Below are 21,258 nucleotides of genomic sequence, written 5' to 3'. Positions count from 1 at the left end.
GACTCACAGATTACTCCTGCTTCACTTAGCTCTTGGACATTACTCCACACTGCAACAAGATCCTGCAGCCGTAGAGGCCTCTGTCTATTTCTAAAGGGTGTCTCATCACTTAACTTGATCTTGTGCTAAACTTTAGGCCACATTTGGTCTGCTTTAAACGGATCAGAGTTTGTCTCCCCCCTTGGTTGTGCAGGTGTGAATACACTCAAGCGAACCCTGGTCCGGACCTAACAACCGGAATGAGACCGACTTCTTGAGGTGACCTCGGTTCGCTTCCAAATGGACTCTGGTGCAGTTTGCTTCCGGTGTGGATTCAAAATGGCCTTGATCCAACCTAACTGCACAAAAACATACATCTATTTGGACTTAACAAGCCACCGTAGCAGACTGAAATCATACCTGTTGCCTAGCAACGATGCTTCTAGCATGCTGTGTAACTCCTTCGGTTTGCAGGACGCGTCCTCCGACACCGCTCCAAACTTAGAATGTCTCGAAACCGGCTTTGAGTGAGCTGCTCTTACCGCTCACAATAGTTTAGCAGATTTAAGAACAGCACAAATATGCAGAGCAGAGGTGCTGAGTGCAGGATTTCTGTAATTGTTTTCATCCCTTTCCGGGTCTGAAAGGACCTTAGTCGTTTCTCTCCAACCGGAGCAACAATCGTCACACGCATGGCTCTGTTACAAGTTATAGTTCACTAGGGAAAAGTACGATGTGAAAGCAAACCGCATCAGAAAATAAATAAAAAAAAGTCAGTTTTTGGTCCAGATCAAACAAGCACATCAAGGAATTTTCCTGGTGTTAAAACGCCCTTATTTGTTCAACCGAAGTCTGCGCATCCAGAGTAGGACTTCTGGCTTAACGCACAGCTTTTGCTCGGTTGTCACTTTCTATTCAGCTGGAAGTGAAGAGTCATCAGAGTTTAAATTCAAGTTTGTGAATGTAGAAGACTTGCAGATTATCTGTGTGTGCAACTTGAGGTGGTCTTTGGTCAGTTGGCGTCACCCCCTGTAATTTTCCTTTCTGTGGGAATGGTTGTATCATGTCAGCTTTCATTGTGTTGCACTACAGGTATTTTGTGGGATTTATTTTGAGGTAAACCGAGCTTGCATCCACACAGAGCCAAATTCTGTATCCACAGACAGAAGTTTGAGCATTAAGATGAAACCGCATTAAGCCAGGAGAGCCGTAATGGGTGTTGTGATACCTTTGCCATGCCAGTGAGTGACGCAGTAACACCCAGTAAAACCCAGCTTCATCTGGATGGAAACTTGATAAACAGCTTAAAACTAACAAGCCCACCGGTAAAAATAAGCCAGTCACAATCCACCTGTCTGAAAGTTGGGGGCAAGGATTAGTAAATCTATCTGCAACACAGATTAGCCCAGCTGGCCCAAATGTGGGGGCTTTTCCAGCTAACCTTACCAGTCCTAAGTTTTCCTTTCCCTTTTGTTTGATTCTCAAACCACAGGAGATTGTCTGGAGACTTGTGTCTGAACTGGAGCAATCTTCATAGACTAGACCTAAAGCGTTAGTGTTCATTATGAAAGTTGGTTGTGTTTTTAACAGTGTTTCGCATACAACCAATGCAAGGGTAGGCACTGTGATCTCACAGCCAAAGCAGTTCTTAAAGAAAGTGATTTTGCTTTTATAAAGTCTGAATGAGTGATGCTTTGACCATTAGCTGCTTCAACTTGGAACAAATTAGCCAAGGGATGTATTTCTGTAATCCAAGAGGTAGTTCCCATACAATGATTGTGGTTACTTGAGAACCTGTGTCAAGAAGACAGTCCCAACTTCAGCCATTTAAAAGCACATGAACTTAAAGATTACCTCCGTTCAAACATCGCAGTGTCTTCCATTGATCTTGGGTTAGGCTTGAACACTTTACTGTCTTCTTGGGTTTCTTTGTTCTGCTGAGACTGTGACTATCACCTTTAGCATTCATTGTCCTGTGACGACAGCTGAAGTCAGTTTACAGGGTTTAAAGAGGCCTTTTGACCAATGTATATGGACAACTTTTCTTTTGTCTTTCTTTGCTGATGTAATTAATGGATTTGGCTCATTAGAGCTGATGGCTGCAATATTGCCATTCTCATCAAAATGGAAGCTATATCATGGATTTGGTCTGCTTAAAGGTATTTGGTTTGCTATTTGTAGTCCCTGATGTTTTAGTATTTAGATTTTTCCACTATTTTGACTTCCCTTTGTAGCATTAGACTAACCTACAAGGATTTTGTAAGAAAAATCTTACAAAAGATTTTTGCTGACCTCAGAAATTTATTTTACTTGTTTTATTTTTTTTATTTCATGAATCTCATTCACTAATGACGTGTCATCTTCACGGAAGCTAGCAGCCACTAAATTTGCACTAGCTTTCTGGCGTTATGCACCGAGGTGCCTTTTTATTTGGTTTTCTCTGGCACTTTGTGTTTCTTCTACTTACAGCTGTAACAGTAGCTCAAGGAATGGAGGTGGGCTTGTCTCATTTGCTTCTAGCTGAGGGTCAGCCATTAGTGTATTGTCCCAATAGCCCCCACAAAACTGGTGTAAATGGTGTCAGTCAGATTCACCAGGAGCTACAGCACCTCATCACAATACTTTAGTAAGAGCTCTCTGCAATCTGTATACGTGATGTTCTTGTTTTTTTTTTGTTTTTTTTCCCCAGTGTCCTGTCTAGCAATGTGGCAATAAGAATTGATATCTTAATGCCAAATAGAGCTCGACAGATTTTACTTTCACAAGTGTTTTGTTTAGTTTTCTGACCGACATGCAGACCAGGATGCAAAACGGTAACGGGTTTATTTAGACAGGAGAAATGAATCTGGGAAGAAATCAAACTGCAACGACAGGACTCAGCTGCATCTGGGAGAAATTATAAGGTAGAGAAAGATGACTGGAATAATTTTCCAGATTGCTGAGAGAAAGTAACAGTCTACTGTTTTGGGGAAAGGTGGTCTGCCAAGACGGGTTAATAGGATTCTGGTGGTTGATGAAGGGTTTCTTCAGAGGTGTTTTTTTTCCCCCAGAGTGTTTCCAGCATAGACAGTGATCTGAGGTTTTGAGATCCTAAGGAAGGCTGAGCGATGAGCCACAGAGAACGGGCAGGCAGAGGCTTGAAGGCTTGAAGGCAGTATAGAGACTGCAGAGGTTTACTCTGGGAGAGATTCTGGAGGCTTTGAAACAAGGAGCCTTTTCAGTTGTAGTCTGGGAACCAGCAAGGGAAGCACAGGAAAGCAGGACGAGAACCCAAGGGAGAACATAGTTACAAGCAAAAACGGATCTTCTCAAAGAAGTCAAAATTTTACATGAGTTTTAGGATGGCTTGACTCTACCAGGTAGGTTGAGCACCTTGATCGTGTGTAGATGGGTTCCCACAGCCATCATGCTCTCCAGCAAAGATTCTCTATTAGACAGAGCTCTCACACATTCAAACAATTCAAACTCACATCCACCAGGACCATGGCCATATAGATACTGGGAAGTTTTTTCTAAAGCATCCTGGAATGTGTTGAGGAAAACAGCAAAGAGCTTGTCTCCATTATTTCATTTCGTCATTTCCCACCGCATGCTCTTCAACCATCCTTTGCACTTCTGGAGTACCATACCGTGCAGCAATGAGATAAACTTTGTCTCTTTTCAGTCTGTTTAAATGCTCTCTGGAGACCCCCCCCCCCCCATTCACTTTTAAACTATTGGAAAAATCTGCTCAGTTTCAGTTTAACTAGGTATTTATCGTTTGCATTAATTCCGGTTTCACTCGCACCATAATAAGATTCAGCTTCCTCAATGTCTGCAGTTACTAAATTATTGCATTGCAGGAATTTTTTTCCAAAGACATGCCACTCAGTATATAAATATGTTGTAGTTCACCAACAATGCTCTGAGTTCCACTCCCAGACACAGTGAAAATATTCAATTCACAAGGATCTGATCAGGCAGGTAAACTTAACCAGGCTCTCAAAGCTAAAGGAAATACAATACAGGTTCAAGGGTCTTGACTGCAATGAAACTCATACTCAATAGCACTTTTATGATATGGGCTTTCAGGGCCATCTACTCGTCAAGTCCACTTACAACAATAGAGTTAAAGTCATGGTTCTTGGCAATTAATGTACTGCATGCAGAATCAGAGACTTAGCTTAAAGAAAGTGTTTATTACAACCAGGGAAATGGGTGCAAATGGGGAATCTCAGAAGTGTCTACCAGCAGTGTCTGGGGAAAGAGAGAAGCATTCAGATTTAGCCAGACAGAAGGGTTAATGTGCAAGAAAGAGAATTACTAAGCTTTGGTGAGTGGAAGATTTGGGGAAGAAAGTCGAGGTGCTGATTGTAGCCTGGTAGTGCAGACATTTTAAAGGGAAGTAGAGTTCGTGGACAGGTTCCAGTTTGAGAAAGGCAGAGGGGGGTTTGTGACTTTAACGAGGAGGGGTGGAGAACAGGGAAGGCAGGTGATGGCTGAGGACACTGAGCTATAGTGGAGGACCTTGAATGGTTTGCCAAAGAAATCTTGTCAAGACAGGGTTTGTAGAAGTGGCTTGATATGGAAACCGCTGGAGGAGATCACACCTGGTAGGCACAGAGGCACAAGATATGAGCTCAAATAAGGTAAGCAACAACAGCAGTTTCTTTCAGAAATTTCTCAGAGAAAAACGCTTATTTGATTTTTAGTCTGTGAAGCCCTATCCATTGCAGCTGGTATGAAAAGTACTGTAAAGATTGATTGATTGATTGATTGATTGATTGATTGATTGATTGATCTGTTGGTTGGTTGGTTGGTTGGTTTGTTGATTGGTTGATTGATTGGTTGATTGATTGATTGATTGATTGATTGATTGATTGATTGATTGATCGATCTGTTGGTTGATTGGTTTGTTGATTGATTGATTGATTGATTGATTGATCGATCTGTTGGTTGATTGGTTTGTTGATTGATTGATTGATTGATTGATTGATTGATTGATTGATTGATTGATTGATTGATCTGTTGGTTGGTTGGTTGGTTTGTTGGTTGATTGGTAAACACCTTTCTGTGACAAAAAAAGCTACATTTGGGAGTTCTTTTAATTTTGTTGCAACCTTTACATGGAAGAAGCTTGGTTGCTTGTGCAACCTGCTCATGCTTAGGTTTTTACATTCACAGTTTAAAAAACATTGGCATTTTGAAAAAGGAAGAGAGGGGGCATTCATCTAAAAATGGTCAGATTCTGTTCACCAGCCAGTTTCTCTTTAAATCTCTGTACCAAAATGTAATGCTTCATTTTCAGATGATACATTGTTGTTGTTTTTTTAAAAGTTGCTTGCAAATGTTTTTGTGGAAATAAAACTAATAAAAAAAATAAACAAAACCTGTAAAATGTATTATGGGTCTGTTAGCACCAACATGATGCATAGTAGACCAAACCTATTTCATTTCACTGGTGCTTGAGCACATTCTTTAGGTGAAACTACCCATCTTAGGAAGTAATTCCTGAACCAAGTGTTGCTGCTGCGCTTTCCTCGTAGCTTCAACACTCAGCGCCCAAGTCTGATTATAGACTCAGGGAAAAACAGCCAGGCATTTATCCAAGTCACTGATTATGTCATTTCAACAGGCTGCAAACACTCACTTGGGCTAGGCAGCTCGAGGGGTGGGGGGGAATTATGAAGCCGGAGTGGAATGGAGGCTGTATGAAAAGGAAATGAAAATGGAGTAGTGCCGTATGTGTGATTAAACTGCCTGCTCGCCAAGCAAAAGGCCACGCTGCTGTGCGACACACGGTCCCGAGACTTGGTCGTAATGAAAATGTGAAGGTGGTGGGGTTTGAACCCCCCGCTGAATGACGTGTATGAGCCTTCACGCTCACATTGTTGCATGTACATTATACAGCACGCCTGTGTGCTCGGGCTGAATAGATTATTGGGGCCACGGAAAGAGACTGGCAGATGGAGGCTGAGGCATCAACCAGAAAAGAACATTGCCGTGTTGGGATAAGTAAAAAGCTTCCCGGAATTTAATTGAACTGAAAAACTGGGATTTTATTTTAAACCACTCACAATGGTGTTTCTCCCAGAGAACGGCGCATGACACTGTGGTGGCCGCATAAATATTAATCCCAGCCATTCAAATGAGGAGACAGCACCTTGGTCGTGAGCCGTGGGAACGAGCTCCATGATGAGGGAGGGGGTTGTGATTAGTTCACGGCTAGACACCCCAGCTGCACCGACTTCCATTCAGAAATAGGTTAAGAAGGACCTCAAGGGTCAAGGTTAGAGAAGGCTGGGGGAAGGGGGTCACCACCGCAGCGTAGACCAGCGTTCAGTGTTTGCTTATTTTATAAGCCGCTTCTTATTGCCTCGCTCTGGGGATGAGCAGAGTGGGGTGTGAGAGGACCCCCTTCAGTCTGCCTTTGGCCAGCCTCCAGTCGGCCCTGAGCCAAATCATCCCAAGAAATCAGTCCCTTCAGCCCAGTCAAGCCCATGGTCAAACACCTCCTACCCCCGAACCAAACACTGTCAAAGCGAGTCAGACGCTTTGACAGCCCCTCCTGTCTGTCTCAGTCTGCTGCCTTCCGTAATTTAACATGTCGGCTCAGGGTTCATCGACTGCGCACGCCCCCATCAGACATGTAGCTCTTTCATTACGTGCACCAATTTCAAATACTTTGACTGGCTCTTTGATAAAAAATATATATATATTTATTTACAGCTGATTTTTTTGGATACTAATTAGCACACAACAAAATGAGGCAGGGGATATATTACATGTTAGTGGGAAACATAATATAGAAACAAAGGTAATAGAAAACAAAGGTAATAGAAACAAATTTTTTTTTTACAAAAATGTGATGTTAATCATCTTAACAGCGCTTTAGCATTGTAATATTTGGAGGCAGAAGTTTCTTTTGTACTTTGGCGTCTCGTGTTGTAGTATTGTTTGCCTGATGGCAGCAGTTCAGAAAGTTAACAGAGAGGGTGTGAGAACTTTCTACCTGCGTCAGCTCTGAAACTTCTCATTGAAAGAGCCTAAATTTACTCCAGTGACCTTATTAGCTCCCCTCGCTGTCCCCTGCAGGGTCTGCCATGTTGAGATGGTTAACCACAGCTCTGTAGACTGTTGTGAGGAGGCTGATTGTAAGTGATGCTTGTGTCAATCTCCGCAGAAAACGTGTTCCCTCTTGGGTTTATTTCCCAATCATAAAGGTGTTCCTTGACCAAATAAAGTCATCAGCGATGAGTACTCTCATGGATCTTACACTGGCCTTGACCGCGGACCAGCGAAAACTACCAAATTGATTATTTTCCCAATCAGTAAATGTACCATTCACAAGTGCTCGCAGGTAGCAAAGACAATCACTCTCTTCTGTGCAGATGCTGTTACAGAGGAAAGAAGACTCAAAGATAGGCATATTCAATATTGGCGATGTTTAAAAATAAACCTAGAGGAAGAGGAGAAATGTGAGAAGCTCATTGAAAAGAAAGGATTAGTATATTAAAACTCTCTTTTACGCCGACTTTTCTTTCTTACGTAAATTATGTGATCTTCCATCTGCTCCTAATATAAATAATTGCTTAACCTTTATAGTAGAAGGTGTATTAAAAGGTATTACGAACGTTGCTTTTATATGCTCCCATCTATATAAACTATCACAGTTTACCATTCAGATCACTGTTATGCTTCCCTGGCGCTGCTTTTGCTAATTTCGTAGCTCGCATATCACGTTTTCTGGATAAACCGAGTCTGTGACTTCTTTGCTGGGGAAATCTAGCTGGTCTAGCATCATCCAACAACTTGTATTTCAAAACCAACAGCCCTTTAAGAGGAGGGGCGCACAGCTCAAGGGGAGGGGAGGAGAGGAGACCGACAGCTTGTGGAAAATTGTGGACGGTAACAGAGGACAGAAATACAGAGGAGCTCAGGCACCAAGCTAACACACGCAGCAGTCGCCTCCTTTCATTCTCCACCATGGACTTATGCTTGATTAGAGCATCTGAAAGAAAGACCCTCTTTCCCTCATCACCTCAATAGACCAGTCTCGCTTTTCTTGGACAGCCTGAAGGGTTTCCCCCTTACAAAAACCCAGCTCCCTCATCCCCGGTTCCCTGCACGTTTCTGCCCCCGTCTTCTAATCGTCTCAACTTGCTCTGAAAACAAGCTTAGTAACAGCAGTTTTGTGAGCCCCTCTGGTCCAAATAAAAAAAAAAAAAATCCTAACCCTCCCGCTTCCTCCACCGCCGCTTCCACCGCCCCCTCCTCCTATCATCCTCCGATCCCCACAGGCTCCCTTCTCTGCTCATTCACTCACCTTGGTCAGATACACCTCCCACCCACTGCTTAAATCCCTATCAGCATGTCAAGTAAATGTCTGCCCAGCTGGGGTTGACACACATGCACACCCACACACTCTCACACACATGCTAAAATATAAATGCACTACACACACAATCTTTTGCTTGCTTCTGGGCTTTAGCCTTCCTCCCCGCTGACCCTTTTCACCCCTGTTTTGCTCTCTTCCCCTTCTTGCCGTCTCTCGTTCCCCCTCCTGCTCTCCTCAGGCAACGATCTGACAGGATGGTTTGGTTAGCTGACTATATCTGCAAGAGGTTTATCACAGAGCTCCTTCTGCATCCTTCCTGCTTTGCTTTCCAAAATTAAGTGACTTTCTCCCCAAAAAAAAAAAAACTGCTCCTCACCCCGGGTCGTGCTCATGTTTACGTTTGATTCATTTGTTGGAAAATGAATCAAATTTATACGTTTTTTTTTTATGCCATAGCATTAGATAAATTAGGTAATGATAAATACAAACCCATAAATAATGTGGTATCCTTTTTTATGCAGACCCTGTAATCTGACATTTCTCGAAGTGTGGCAAAAATAAAGCCAATGTTGAAATAAAGCCATAAAAAATCAGCGTTGTAGTTTGCCACAAAGGATATAAGCGACACGGTGAACATGTGGAACATGTTGCTCTGGTTGGATAAAACTACAATTAAACTTTTAAACCTACATCCAAAATGCTATGTGTCATAGGAAACTAAAACTACACATTACCCCGAACGCACCATGCCCACTGTTGAAACGTGGCGGTGGCAGCAAAATCCCATGAGGACGTTTTTTTCTCAGCGTACAAAAAATCAGCTCTCAGTTGTCAGGAAGTTGGATGGAGCTAAAAAATAAAAAATAAAAAAATAGGGCGATCCTGGAAGAAAACCTTTTAGAGACTGGAAAAAGCTTCAGACTGCACAAGAGGTTTACCTTCCAGTTGGAAAACATCCCAGCCAGAGCTGCAATGACAACAGAGATCAGATGTAACAGATGTGTTGCACAAAGTAACGCCCAGGCCTCCAGTTCAAAGTACAGCAAGAGTAGAGCTGATGCCCTCCATCTTGTCTGACGGAGCTTGAGGATTTTTTTGCTAAAAAACATTTGCATTTGTAGATGCGTAAAGTTGGCAGAAACATGCCCCAATAAATTTACAGCTCTAATTTTAGCAAAAGATGGTTCTGTAATGTTGCCAAACGTTTGTAAAACATTTTAAACAGCATGAATCATTTTGTTTCCATGTCACACATATGGGCTTCTTTGTGTTGCTCTATCACATGAAATCCCAATAAAATCCATTGAGGTTGGCAGTTAAAACATGATAAATGTGGACAAAGATCAAGAGGTCTGAACAGTTTTGCAAGGCACTGAAAAAGTAAAACAAAAAAAAGAGTAAATATTATATAAATAAAGTTAATAACATTATTTCAGGTTCTTATTTAACATTTTGCTTGCACTTGACTTCCCAATGAAACACGCTAAAAGTTGTGATCAAACCTGTAAAAATGTTCAGGTAGTATGAATAATTTTGCAACTTTCTGTATTTGTCGTGTTAAGAATTACATTTCACAGCTGCCCAGTAACATTTTATTCATATGAGCAATAAAAACCATTGACCTTTTTGTCCCATTTTGCCACTTTTTGTTCTTTACCAAACTCAGTAATCTTTTAATATAATATTTTTCATATAAACTTAAACATTCAGAATTGTAAAATACTTTCATACCTCTTAAGATCATATTTGCATTTTATGAAGCAAATAATTTACTGTTTCTATGTATACAGAATGAACTATGAAGATTTTATGCAAAGACATTTATTTAAATATCTAAAATGTTGCAGGAGTAGACATAATCTGATCCCTAACAAGGCAAAATCTCGAAGGCTGTTAGAATTTATTCTGGTGCAATTATTTTGGTTTTAACCTCATGCCTCAACATTTAGCTGCAAGGTTCATTACTTTACTATGAATGTTTGCAGCTCACATACTTTATTTATATTTCAACCTTAACGAGGGACACTTGTAAGTTAGTTTCCTGCAGATTAGATAAAACACACAGATTCAGAGAAAGTGACAGTTAATGCGCTCTTTGCAGCCCCCCCCCCCCCCCCCCCCCCCCCCCCCAGCGCACCCTCCTTTCAACCGCTCCTTTAATTTTTGAGGACCGTGATGAGCTCAGAGCGTTCTGTCAACACGCCACCATCTTTATGTAAATGTATCCACACACATTCTCTTCCCTGTAAACCATAATTTCTGTTTGGATGTGACAGCTCTAGGCTTTATTATTATTTATATATAAATATTTTTTTTGGCCAGGGATAGCAAAAATAAATAAATCAGCAGGTCCAGTGAAACACATAGTGAAGGGGAACCCTTATCAATGTCACTAAGAAACCCCTATTAAAGCTTTTGTCTAAATAATGTGCATTTTCCTGCCTTTACCCATGTGGACCCCTTTGTCGTTTAGCTTTTTTTTCCATCAGGCACATAGCAGACAGCATTAGAAGTGCGAGAATGGGGTCCTTCCTGCGTGTGCATGGCGAGAGGGAAGGGGAGGGGGAGAAAAGGGGAGGCGAGCATGCACATTTTCATCTTAGTGGGGGCTCTTCACCGCAGCTCGACACTCAGCACATATTATGATATTCTCTGGGTGCGTGCATATTGTAGTCACACACACATTATGCACACAAGGGCAGGAGAATCTGTGCCACTCTCTTCTGGTTCCGCTCTAGCGTTTTGAACTTGCCTCAAGTTCGTTGTCATTCGTTTCACTGTTATCCCAGAAGCCCCGGGAGACTGACTGACGTCTCCTGCACAGGTTTCCCAGGCAGGACTGGCTTTGTCACTCACACACACTCACACACACACACACACGTCCATCCTTGTTTAAGTACAGAGTGAGGACCGTGCCTTGACTTCCATTCATTTTCAAGCCTTACTATGGCCTAACACTGACCCTAGCCCTAACCTTTACCAGTATATCCCTGACCTTAACCTAATGGACACCTTAGTCCTAAATCTAACCCCTAGCTCAGGAAAAAAAGGGAGGACCAAAAACAAAGTCCTAATTTTACTAGAAGAAGAAAAAGTCTTTATTTGTCATTGCAGTTGTACATTCCAATAAAAGTTGTCTTCTGCATTTAACCCATCCCTTAGGGAGCAGTGGGGAGCTACTACAGCGCCCGGGGAGCAATCTGGGACCAACAGTGGGAGTCTGCGGGGTTCGAACCGGGTACTTGCGACCTTCTCAGAGTGCAAGCACACTGGTCTAACTACAAGGCCACCACCTTCACAAAAAAAGTGAAACGAGCAAAACATTTTCTCCCTCAGGTGCAAGTACACAAACACACATATTTATGCTTGCAACAAAGCTGCAGCTTCACCTGCAGGATGACGGCGGTCCTCTGGGTAAACGTGTGTGCTGACTGTGTCAGAGGACACAGAGACCAGGAGCAGTTTGTCAGTGACCTGGTTGTGCTGCACTCAGCAGCATCTTTTTTTATTATTATTATTTTGCAAGTCATTTTGGTTGAATAATAACATTCAGATGTGGTTTTATTACACTGGCAAGCAAAACTACGCATTTCAGGTTTTGTTTCGTCATGTCGCTAAGGTTCGGTGCATTTCGTTTTTGTGTTTTAGGTAAAAGACCAACACAAAGTAGTGCAATAGCTGTGAAGTGGAAGGAAAAGGTCAGATGAGAGCAAAATTGAATTTTTTCGGCCCACAAGCAGAACGATGTGTGACGCTGACAATGCTGCACCATAAATCACCCTAAACCCAGCCTCCCCACTGGTGGTGGCAGTATCATGCTGTGGGCATGCTTAACTTCAGGAAAGACGATTAAAAGCACTACTCAGTTCTATATAATTTGTCGCCAAAGTTATTAAGAGTACCGAAAGGTTGCAGGTTGCAAATCGTTGATGTATCCAAAGTCCAGACCTAAATCCAACTGAGAATCTAGATGAGCCGAGATCATGAAAGCTCATGTAGTCTTACCCTAAAAGACTTGCTGCTGTAATGGCACAAGGTTTCTACAAAGTATACCAACTCCGGGAGAGATGAATATGAATGCAAGCTACGCTCTTCATATTTTATTTGTAAAAACAAAATTGAAACCTTGTTTGTTTAAGTTTCCGTCCGCTTCGTAATCGTGTGCGACAGTTTGTGGTTGTATTGTGACAAAATATGAAAATACGTGAACACATTTGCAAGGCACTGTAATTTATAACAAATCAAACCTTTTTTTTTTTTGTCTCTTCTTTGATTCATTCTCACGTTTTTTTTTTTCCACCCCACATTTTCCTTCTGTCACAAGAAAACCAGGCCCTGCAGTTTGCTTTGCTGAGTCCATAAAGAGGTGTTTTAAAAAGCAGTGTTAACACACCAACAAAGCTCTAAATGGCCCCCCCTCTGTGAAGGGGAGGTTCCAATAGGGATGCGGCGTGGCGCTCCACCGCCGGGCCTCCACCCGGCCCCTCATTCAACCCTGCGCACAGTCACGGTCGCTTATAGTAGGTGGGGGGGGGGGGAGAAGAAAAAAAAATCACACAATTGAGCCTAGGTCTGATCCAATGACATGTTTTTTTAATGAGGTGGCTCTATGTCTTTGTTTGGGCACCAAATTCAAGTCCAGACCTGAGGAAATGCTGCTGAATAAGATGCAGATCCATGGCCAGGCACGACTTGGCACACAAAAAAAAAAGCACAAAGAGCTCAGTGTCTGCTTGGCCAGTGAATGGCTCTTTACTTCGCACCGCTTTTTAAAGAAACATAACCAACACCCATGGCAATTCGCACAATTACTTCAATTAGTGGTTGCAAAGGACAGTTTTAGGCAGTGTTTCATGTTGAAGGCGAAGCTCAAAACTCTTCTATTTCCCTCAAGTTCATAAGCAGATTGATATATTTTTTTCCCTTTCATTTTCACCAGGCCTGCTAGTCTTTTGCAGAAAACACCACGCCATACATCACACGTATAGGTGCGCATGTCATACGGTGTGTGTACATCTCAGAGCGGGCCAGGTGCTCACTGGTTTGTATGTTTCAGGGGCAAGGATTGTCATTAAACTGTCCGCCTGCATCACCGGACTCAACCATCACCCTGTTCTCTCTGCTTCTCGCTCGGCCCAAACACACACACACACACACACACACACACACACACACGCACGCACAGTTTCACTTGGCAATTGGCCAGGATTCAAACGCACAAAGCATACAATCTGTCTCCTCGTGCTCAACTCAAAACGGATTCTTGATCTTGAAGGTTGATGTCGGGCTTCTGTTAATATTCATCGATACCAGAATTGCTGCTTATTGCTACGCCTTTCATCGCGTTATCTAATATATTCCCAAAGTCACACTGTTGACATTTTCATTTGCATTCAATCCGTGGTGTCCGAAGTTGTTAAAACTAGGGTAGGCATTTTTTAAGTGAAAAGGGAATTGCACAGGTAGATTTGTCAGCTCGGTGTCTTGCAAAAGTATTCATTCACTTTGAACCTTTAAACATTTTGTCACAAACACCAGCTTGAATCCAAATAAAATCCACTACCGCCAAATGCATTCAGAAGTCATGTAATTACACCTGCTTGTAATTTAATGCCAATATAAAAACTGCTGTTACGTAAAGGCCTCAGAGGTTTATTAAATGGAGGGAAATTATACAGCAGTGTGCTACTCATACCAGCCACTCAGAGCACTTCTACCCTATTTCCACATACCATCCCTTGCCCAAGAGGATGGGAACAGGTCTCTGGAGCTGAAGCCATAACTTTTTAGTTTGCAAGGTGACTATGCTTATGTAAGAGCTGCAGGAACAGAGGCATTGTTGAAAGAATGCCAAAAGAGCAGCCGTTTTCCGTTTTGCACAAGCCACGCAGGGGCCCGAGCAAACACGTAGAGAGAGGCCTGCATGCATTCACAAGTGTTTGGTGGAAAAACATCCCTGCACGTCACCCTGAACACAAAATCCCCACTTTGAAACACAGTGGTGGCGGCATGATGCTGTGAAAACTGGTTCCAGTTGATCAGAAAATTTACGGATAATGGGTAATCCAGAAGGAAAACTGATTTAGAAACCGTAAAAGAATTCAGATTGGTGGAGAAGTTCACCTTCCAGCAGGATGGTGACCCTTAGGTCTCCTGGCGAATGCTGTAGGTCAAAGCATTTATGGACTTGAATGCTCCAGTCAATGCCCAGACTTAGATCAACTAGAGAATCGGTGACAAGACTTGAAAAGTAATCTTCACAGATGCTCTTGATCGAGCCAGACTGTGTTTGAGGTATTTTGCAAAGAGGAATGGGTGAACCTGGTCCAGACACAAGTTCTAAAAACTATCGACTTAGGTGGGAGCTAAACAGAAATACACGGCACACTTTTCAGGGTTTTATTTGGGGGAGAAAATTAAACACCATATATCCTTTTTGTTTTATGCACTTCTTTGTGTTGGCCCATCTCAATAAAACACACAGGAGTGTGAATACTTTAGCAAGGAATTCTCAATTTCATAAAACCTTAGCTTCTAAAAAAAATAAACTTTTTTGACTCTTGGATCAAAAACAACAAATCTTTTAACGTGTTTTATGAAACAGGACATTTGCAGAAAGCATAATGTTTAAGGAAATAATTAATGACAGATCTAGGCTGCCAGAACAGAGAGCGATAATGTAACTATTGGATTTGCCAGCCAGGCTGCTGAAGTGCTCCCATGACCTCTCTCCAGCCAGACTTCAGCTGGGTAGCTTCTGTCAGCTTATGCCCGTCCTCGGTCCCCTCCCAGGTCCTGGTCTGTGATAAAAGGGAAGAAATTAGGATGCAGATCAGCAGAGAGACACCTCTGTGGATCTAATATGTAGCCAAAATGAAGAAGTAGACTGGAGAGGGTGGTAAGAGCCTCTCGTTCACCTCTCTGCCTATCCTCCCACCCCCTTTCCCTCTCCTCTTCATTGCCTAGTTCCACATGCCCATCCCAAACCTTAATGGGACGTCAGACGGACAGCTCCAGCTGAATCGAGCCGAAAGAGCAGCCTCTGAACCCCTTGTTTAGAAAAAAAAAAATCACTCTGCCACCCCCACCTTTTCTTTTCACACTGCTAGCACCCGCAGCAGCTCCCCCTCAGTTTTTTCTGGCCTATTCACAGGGTCCTAGACACTCTGCATAAATTAGCCTTGTCTCCCTGGCGTCTCGTCGGCCTGGCCCACAGGTCTGCCATCTTTCCGGGGATGCTGTCATCTCCAATTTTTTTCTACCACCTTGAAACCGCATCCCAACAACTCCGAGCAGTCGCTACCTCTTCTGCTTCGGCTTTTGTCAGTCGTTCACTTCCGTCCCTCTCCTTGTTTGCCCCTTTCTCCCAGGTGACCTGCTTTACATTCTCCGCATCGTTTCAACCTTCCTTTTCTCCGTGCCGTTGGCAGTTTCGACACCCAAGCGTACCCTGTCCTTTTTCAGGCAGGATATTGTTCACATCTGTCTCGGTAATCACTAGCAGAGCCTCTTTAGGCCTCACAGATGTTGCAATAATGCACGGGGATTAGCAGGCTTAACACTCAGGCTTATTTAGCGAGTTTTCCCGATGGCTTGGCAGCGTCTGATTTTGACCCCTTTTCCCCTTCGCATCACTCAGTGGAGAACCCTTTGATTTGTGTTTTGCTTTTTTTTTTCTGTACCACCGGCATATGCCATGCTTTTATACTACATTTATCATTCGGGCTCTTTGCACAGCTAAATAAAATTTGAATTAAGATAAAGAGATCACGTCGTGCATTTTTGCATTGTAATTATCCAGCATTCACATTCTAAAAATAACCACCTCACAGTTTAATGTTTGTTCTCCATCCTGGCTAAAGCGACTGCCCGATGCTGTCAGCTTGCACGTGATTGGCTTAGTTGAACCTCCTTGGTGTCCTCCGCGCTTCCCTCTAACTCAGCCCTGAAAGATAATTAGATGGCTCCTCTCAGACTCTGGGCCTCTGCTGTGTCTGTCTGCGTCACGCCGCACCACCGGGTTCAGTTTTATGACCGGGCAAATCCGTGTGGGGGGGTTGGGTGGGGTGGGATTTGGGGTCAATGTATTTTCGTCTGGATTCTAGTCCCAGAGGTGATATTAGTCTGGGTAGACGGTTGAGCCGACCCTCCCTCCGCGAAAGCGCCCGGTTCCTGCATGCATATGTGCGTGTTTGTGCTCGCGGGCGATGGGGTCAGCCAGGAAGCCCAGACAGCCTCTGCTTTGACCTTTAACCCCTGGCTGTCTGCTAGCTCAGGGGTCTCGCAGAGCACTGATACAGACAGCTGATAGACGCCCAAACAAACGCGCACCCCCTCCTCCTCCTCCTCCTCCCCCCGCTGTAAACATTAACAGTTACGTGTGTCTGGGGTGATGACACACCCAGCGTCCTGGTTGTTAGACGCACGTGCAGAGCTGAAGTGATATAAGCAGAAATTATGCAGCCTCACTTTAAAAAAAATAAATCGTTAGTGTCTTCATGTATTTCTGCAAGAAAGCCGGAAGAACATTGCTTTATTAACATGATTTCCCCCCCCCATATTTTATGTCTTCACAGATGCAGTCTGTGGATTGCCACCATGAGGATTAAAAAGGAGCCATGCCTTGGAAAAGAAAGCGTATCTACTTCCTGTAGCTAGTTACTTAAACATGTTTAGCCTTGGCCAGATTCCCAGCTGCATGATCATTTCTGGCAGACAGCAAGGAGCTGCAAGGAGCTGCTCGAAAAGGTAAGTTTAAAGGTTGTGTAAATTAGATCTGCTGTGTCAGGTTTATCGGCATTTTTTTTTTTAGCAGCCATGTCTGTAATTTATAGTCTGTTGTGTGTAAAATTGTTCAGTAGGACGCTTTTCTATTTTTCCCTTAAGAACAGCCTTTACAGATACAGCACCTTCCACATTTAAAGCCTCCCTTTTTTTTTCTGCAGTAGCACAATCGCACACTAAAAAAAACTTATTCCCAGTGAGCTTTGGAGATTTTAATTCACCTCCCTTACCATCCTCTTCGCTTTGCCTGGTTGCAACATAAAACTGGGTCCTCGTCCAGCCTGGTTTGTAGTTGTTCTGGTAGGTTTTTTTTTTTTGCATTTTGTATTATTCCTCTCAATCCAGATATGACATGTTAACCCAGCTGGTAATTTTTTTCTAATCCTTTTCTGCCTTACTTGGGATGTTTTCTTGTCTTTCTCATTTCCAAGAGTGTAGAAAATTACCTTTCACTTCAGCAAACGTTCCTTAGCACTCAATCTATAAAAGTAATGTCTACTTTTATAAAAAGTAGACACTTCAGTTGGGTTTATTTTAATATGATGGTGCCAAGAATTGATGTAGGGTCTTTTTTCAAAATTTTAAATATTTTTCTTAAATTAAACGTTTGATTTTGTCCTTTTTTTCACTGTGAGATTATGCTATTACCAAAAAAAGAAGGTGCTCATAGTTGAGGGTGCTGTGTATTCGTCATTGTGAAATACATTTATCTTAATCCAGGGATTACTGTCAAAATATTCTGAAATTTCAAATAAAACTGATACAAATGAGAAATAAAATGTTGCCTCATTTGCTTTTTTTTCCGTCTTTCTTCCTTTAATGTCTGTTTGTACCTGGGGAATATTGGTGTCTATTTTTTTTTTTTCAACCAGACAGGTTGAGTTGGATAATTTTTTTGTAGATTGCTTCTTGTCAAATAATCTCACACAAAAGAAGGGAGATTTTAACCCTACTTGTCTGAGTTTATGTTTAATCTTAATCTCATTGCTATAAACTTTGAAGCATCGAGATTTGGTCTGATTTTTCACTTAGACACATTTACTTATCTTATACTTCCTGCTACACGTGTTCAAAATGCATTTTCATGTGCAGCTCAAATATTCCTCCTTTTTAGTGCCTTTTGTTCCTTAAAATGTCCGTGCTCCAGTTATAGAAGCAGGTTTTTACCACTTTTTTTCCATTTAAAATCACCTACTTGTGTTGCTTAATGTGATCTGAGGGAACTTGTTGGTCATCAGCCCAGAACTGCAGGCGGCGAACACACAGACCTGCTCCAAAAATTTTTTTTTTTTTGTTGCTTTAAAGTGATTATATACCAGTATAATGTGACGTATTATTAGAGAAAAGGCCCCAGTTTTAGCGCAAGAGGGTGTTGAAATGATTTTATCCCTGATTTTTCTTGCAGCATCTGATGCGTTGGGAGAACAGTCAAACCACAGTGGCCTTAATCTGTGGTGTCAATTATGCGTCTTTGTACGTGAGCAGCAGGGTTGTTAAAACGAGTTGCTGGAGCTGAAGGAACCTCTGAACAAAGATGCACATTCATTACCACCCATACACAAATTCTAGCTTTTGTGAATCCCCCCCCCCTCCAAACAGCCAGCGGAGGCGATGCCCCAGTGCTCCCAGTGAGCTCCACTGCTCTGGCTGAAATGGGCTCATCCAGCCCTTCCCCTTTGCAACAACACTGTCCCCTTTCTCAGTCCAAGCTTTCCACCCCCCCCCCCGACTGGTCCTGACCTGAAATCATAGGACCGGGCCAGCCATAGCCTCCATGGTCAGCCCGGAATAAAAGGCAGACCTGTATGTGTGCACCGTGGCCCCTGAAAGAAAAGCAGATTATCCCATTCTGTGTGTCCAGTCACCAGTGCAGTATTGACCACAGCGGGCCACCCAGGGAGCGTCCAGCCAGCCGTGAGATGGCCTGATATACATGCTTACTGGCCGTGCCAGATTCCCCCACTCTCACTGGAGGAAAGCCCCCGTAGCTGGACGCTCCAGAACGCCGCAGAGTGACCGACCGCACACGCCCTGCTATGAGCCCACACACATCCCGGCTCCCCCCCCCCTGTACAGTAAAAGACTTTGCTATCAGGTCGTTTTCTGTGTCCTGTGAGGCGAGGCGGAGGTCACAGGGAAGGTGGAAAACCTCTTTAATGGTGGGAATGATAGCATAACACCTATAGATAGAGTTACGGATCATGTCACATAAAGTCTGTATACAGTGTACAAACCTGACGGCAGGGTCCGCTCCGTCCTGATGGCACGTGTGAAGACAGGCGGAAAAAAAAAAGTAGCCTTTGCTGAAAGATCATTGCCACGTTTGTTCGTTTTTTTTATCACAAAACCTTTATTTTTCGTGTAAAAATCACTAGAAAAGATTTTTTTTTTAAATCGTCATACAAGAATCATTGAGATTTGTTTATCCCTTTACAATTACATCTAATGGATTTTTCCACACAACCTTAGCATGTTTTATGAAGAGCCAGCCGCAGTGTATTTACGGTAAATCCTGTGGTCGTAAGAGCGGCCCATTATTGACCTGAATAAACTCTCGGGGGCCTGCTAATTGTCTTGTAATTGCTCAGCTGTTTGTTTGTAAAACGGAGGGCCTCTAATCACATCCTGGGCCGTTAACAACACAAAGGCCTCTAACAGCAGGACGAACAAAGCTCGCTGGTCGTGTAACAACTAGGGACCGGTTTAATGGTGCACGTGCGTTCTGTCCTGCTTGGAGGGGGGGAACAAGAGTGACAAACTCTGACAAATAAATAAGTCACTACTAATTTATGTTTATATTCATACACATAAATACAAATTAAAATGTTACGCTTAGATTTGGGGCACTTTCGGCCTTCCGTGTGTCTGTGTGTTTTGTTGTGTTTTACAGATGTGCATACAGGTGCGGGTGGTAGCACCGTTAGCCTTACAGCAACATGGTCTGGGGATTCGAATCCCAGCCTGGGGACTTTCTTCATGGAGTTTGCATGTTCTCTCCGTGCATGCTTGAGTTCTCTCTGCACGCTCCAGTTTCCTCAGACAGTCCAAGAACACGACTGCTGGATTCATTGGACTTTCTAAATGTTGCTTAGGTGTGAGTGTGTTGTGCATGATTGTTTACGTCCAGGCTGGCGAACTGTCTGCAGTGTACCCCACCTTTCACCCAACGACCGCTGAAGATAGCCGCCAGCTCCCGCGCGACCCTGCGTTGATGAACGGGTATAGAGAATGGATTGATGGATCATTTCGCAGAGATCTGAAGACAAGAGAAAGTAGCAAGATTATTAGGTTAGCTCGTTGTTTTGATGTAGAATTCTAATTACAGTTAATTTTTATTTTAATTTATTTTTCTTCCTTTTGTCATGTAACTGTGTGTGCTGCCACCAGCCTGGGTCAGGATTCACCTGTAAAGGACATTTTTAATCTCAGTGGGACTTTCCAGTTGAAATAAATGCAAATAATGATAACAATGGAACAAGTTGGAAAATACAGAATAAAGAAAACATGATACTATGTGAAGCTCTGAAAATGTTAATCCTCCAAAACTTATTTTTAACATCAGTTTTTGAAATGTAACTGTCTCTGGTCGGTTGTCATCACAAGGCACAGGGCATACACAACACAGAGACATGCTTCAAGCAGCAGATAATTCTTAGATTAATGGTAAATGGCCTGTAGTTATACTTAATTTTTAAAGTTGAATAACTTTTTAACCACTCAGCATTATTTCTTTGACGGATTTCTGTTTGACTGCACAATATTTTGTATCATATCGGACTGTATGTAGTTGGATCTGAGCATGACTACTTTATTATTAGATGGTATTGATATGAACTGGGTTTATTTAAATTCAACGTAGACTGAATTAGATCAGTGTGCATTGTAAAGTGCTATGAGAATTTGGTGCACATAATATAAGTCAAACTATTTTATCGGTTTAATTTCTTTTTTCTTTTCTGTACAATGATTATGTTAATATTCAAACTACTGCCAGATGTATAGTTTATTCTGATGGAACTTGGAAAAAAAGCCAAAGCTGAGTCAAACTTTTTATGTTTTCCATAAATGTTGGTCAATGCCAGTCTTCAAGTTCTCCTGTCAAACTCTTCTGTGGTGCAAGCAGGGGCTTCAGGAGATATGGATGCAGAAATAATAATAATAAAAAATGTAAAAATGTA

The 21,258-nt window shown here is 42.6% G+C and overlaps 1 long non-coding RNA gene across 5 annotated transcripts in view; it reads left to right on the top strand.

Annotated features, from left to right (window-relative positions):
* Window positions 1–17,859, top strand: part of LOC105932441 — a 60,607-nt gene extending 42,748 nt beyond the window's left edge. For all 5 annotated transcript variants that reach the window (XR_004931701.1, XR_004931700.1, XR_004931699.1 and 2 more), the window contains one exon: window positions 16,873–17,859. This is a non-coding gene — a long non-coding RNA (uncharacterized LOC105932441). The remainder of the gene's footprint in view (window positions 1–16,872) is intronic.
* The last annotated feature ends 3,399 nt before the right edge of the window (window positions 17,860–21,258 follow it).

Source organism: Fundulus heteroclitus, chromosome 9 (assembly GCF_011125445.2).
Source record: "Fundulus heteroclitus isolate FHET01 chromosome 9, MU-UCD_Fhet_4.1, whole genome shotgun sequence".
Lineage (NCBI taxonomy): Eukaryota > Metazoa > Chordata > Actinopteri > Cyprinodontiformes > Fundulidae > Fundulus > Fundulus heteroclitus.
Note: the sequence above shows the minus strand (reverse complement) of the source record. Positions and strands in the feature narration are given on the sequence as shown.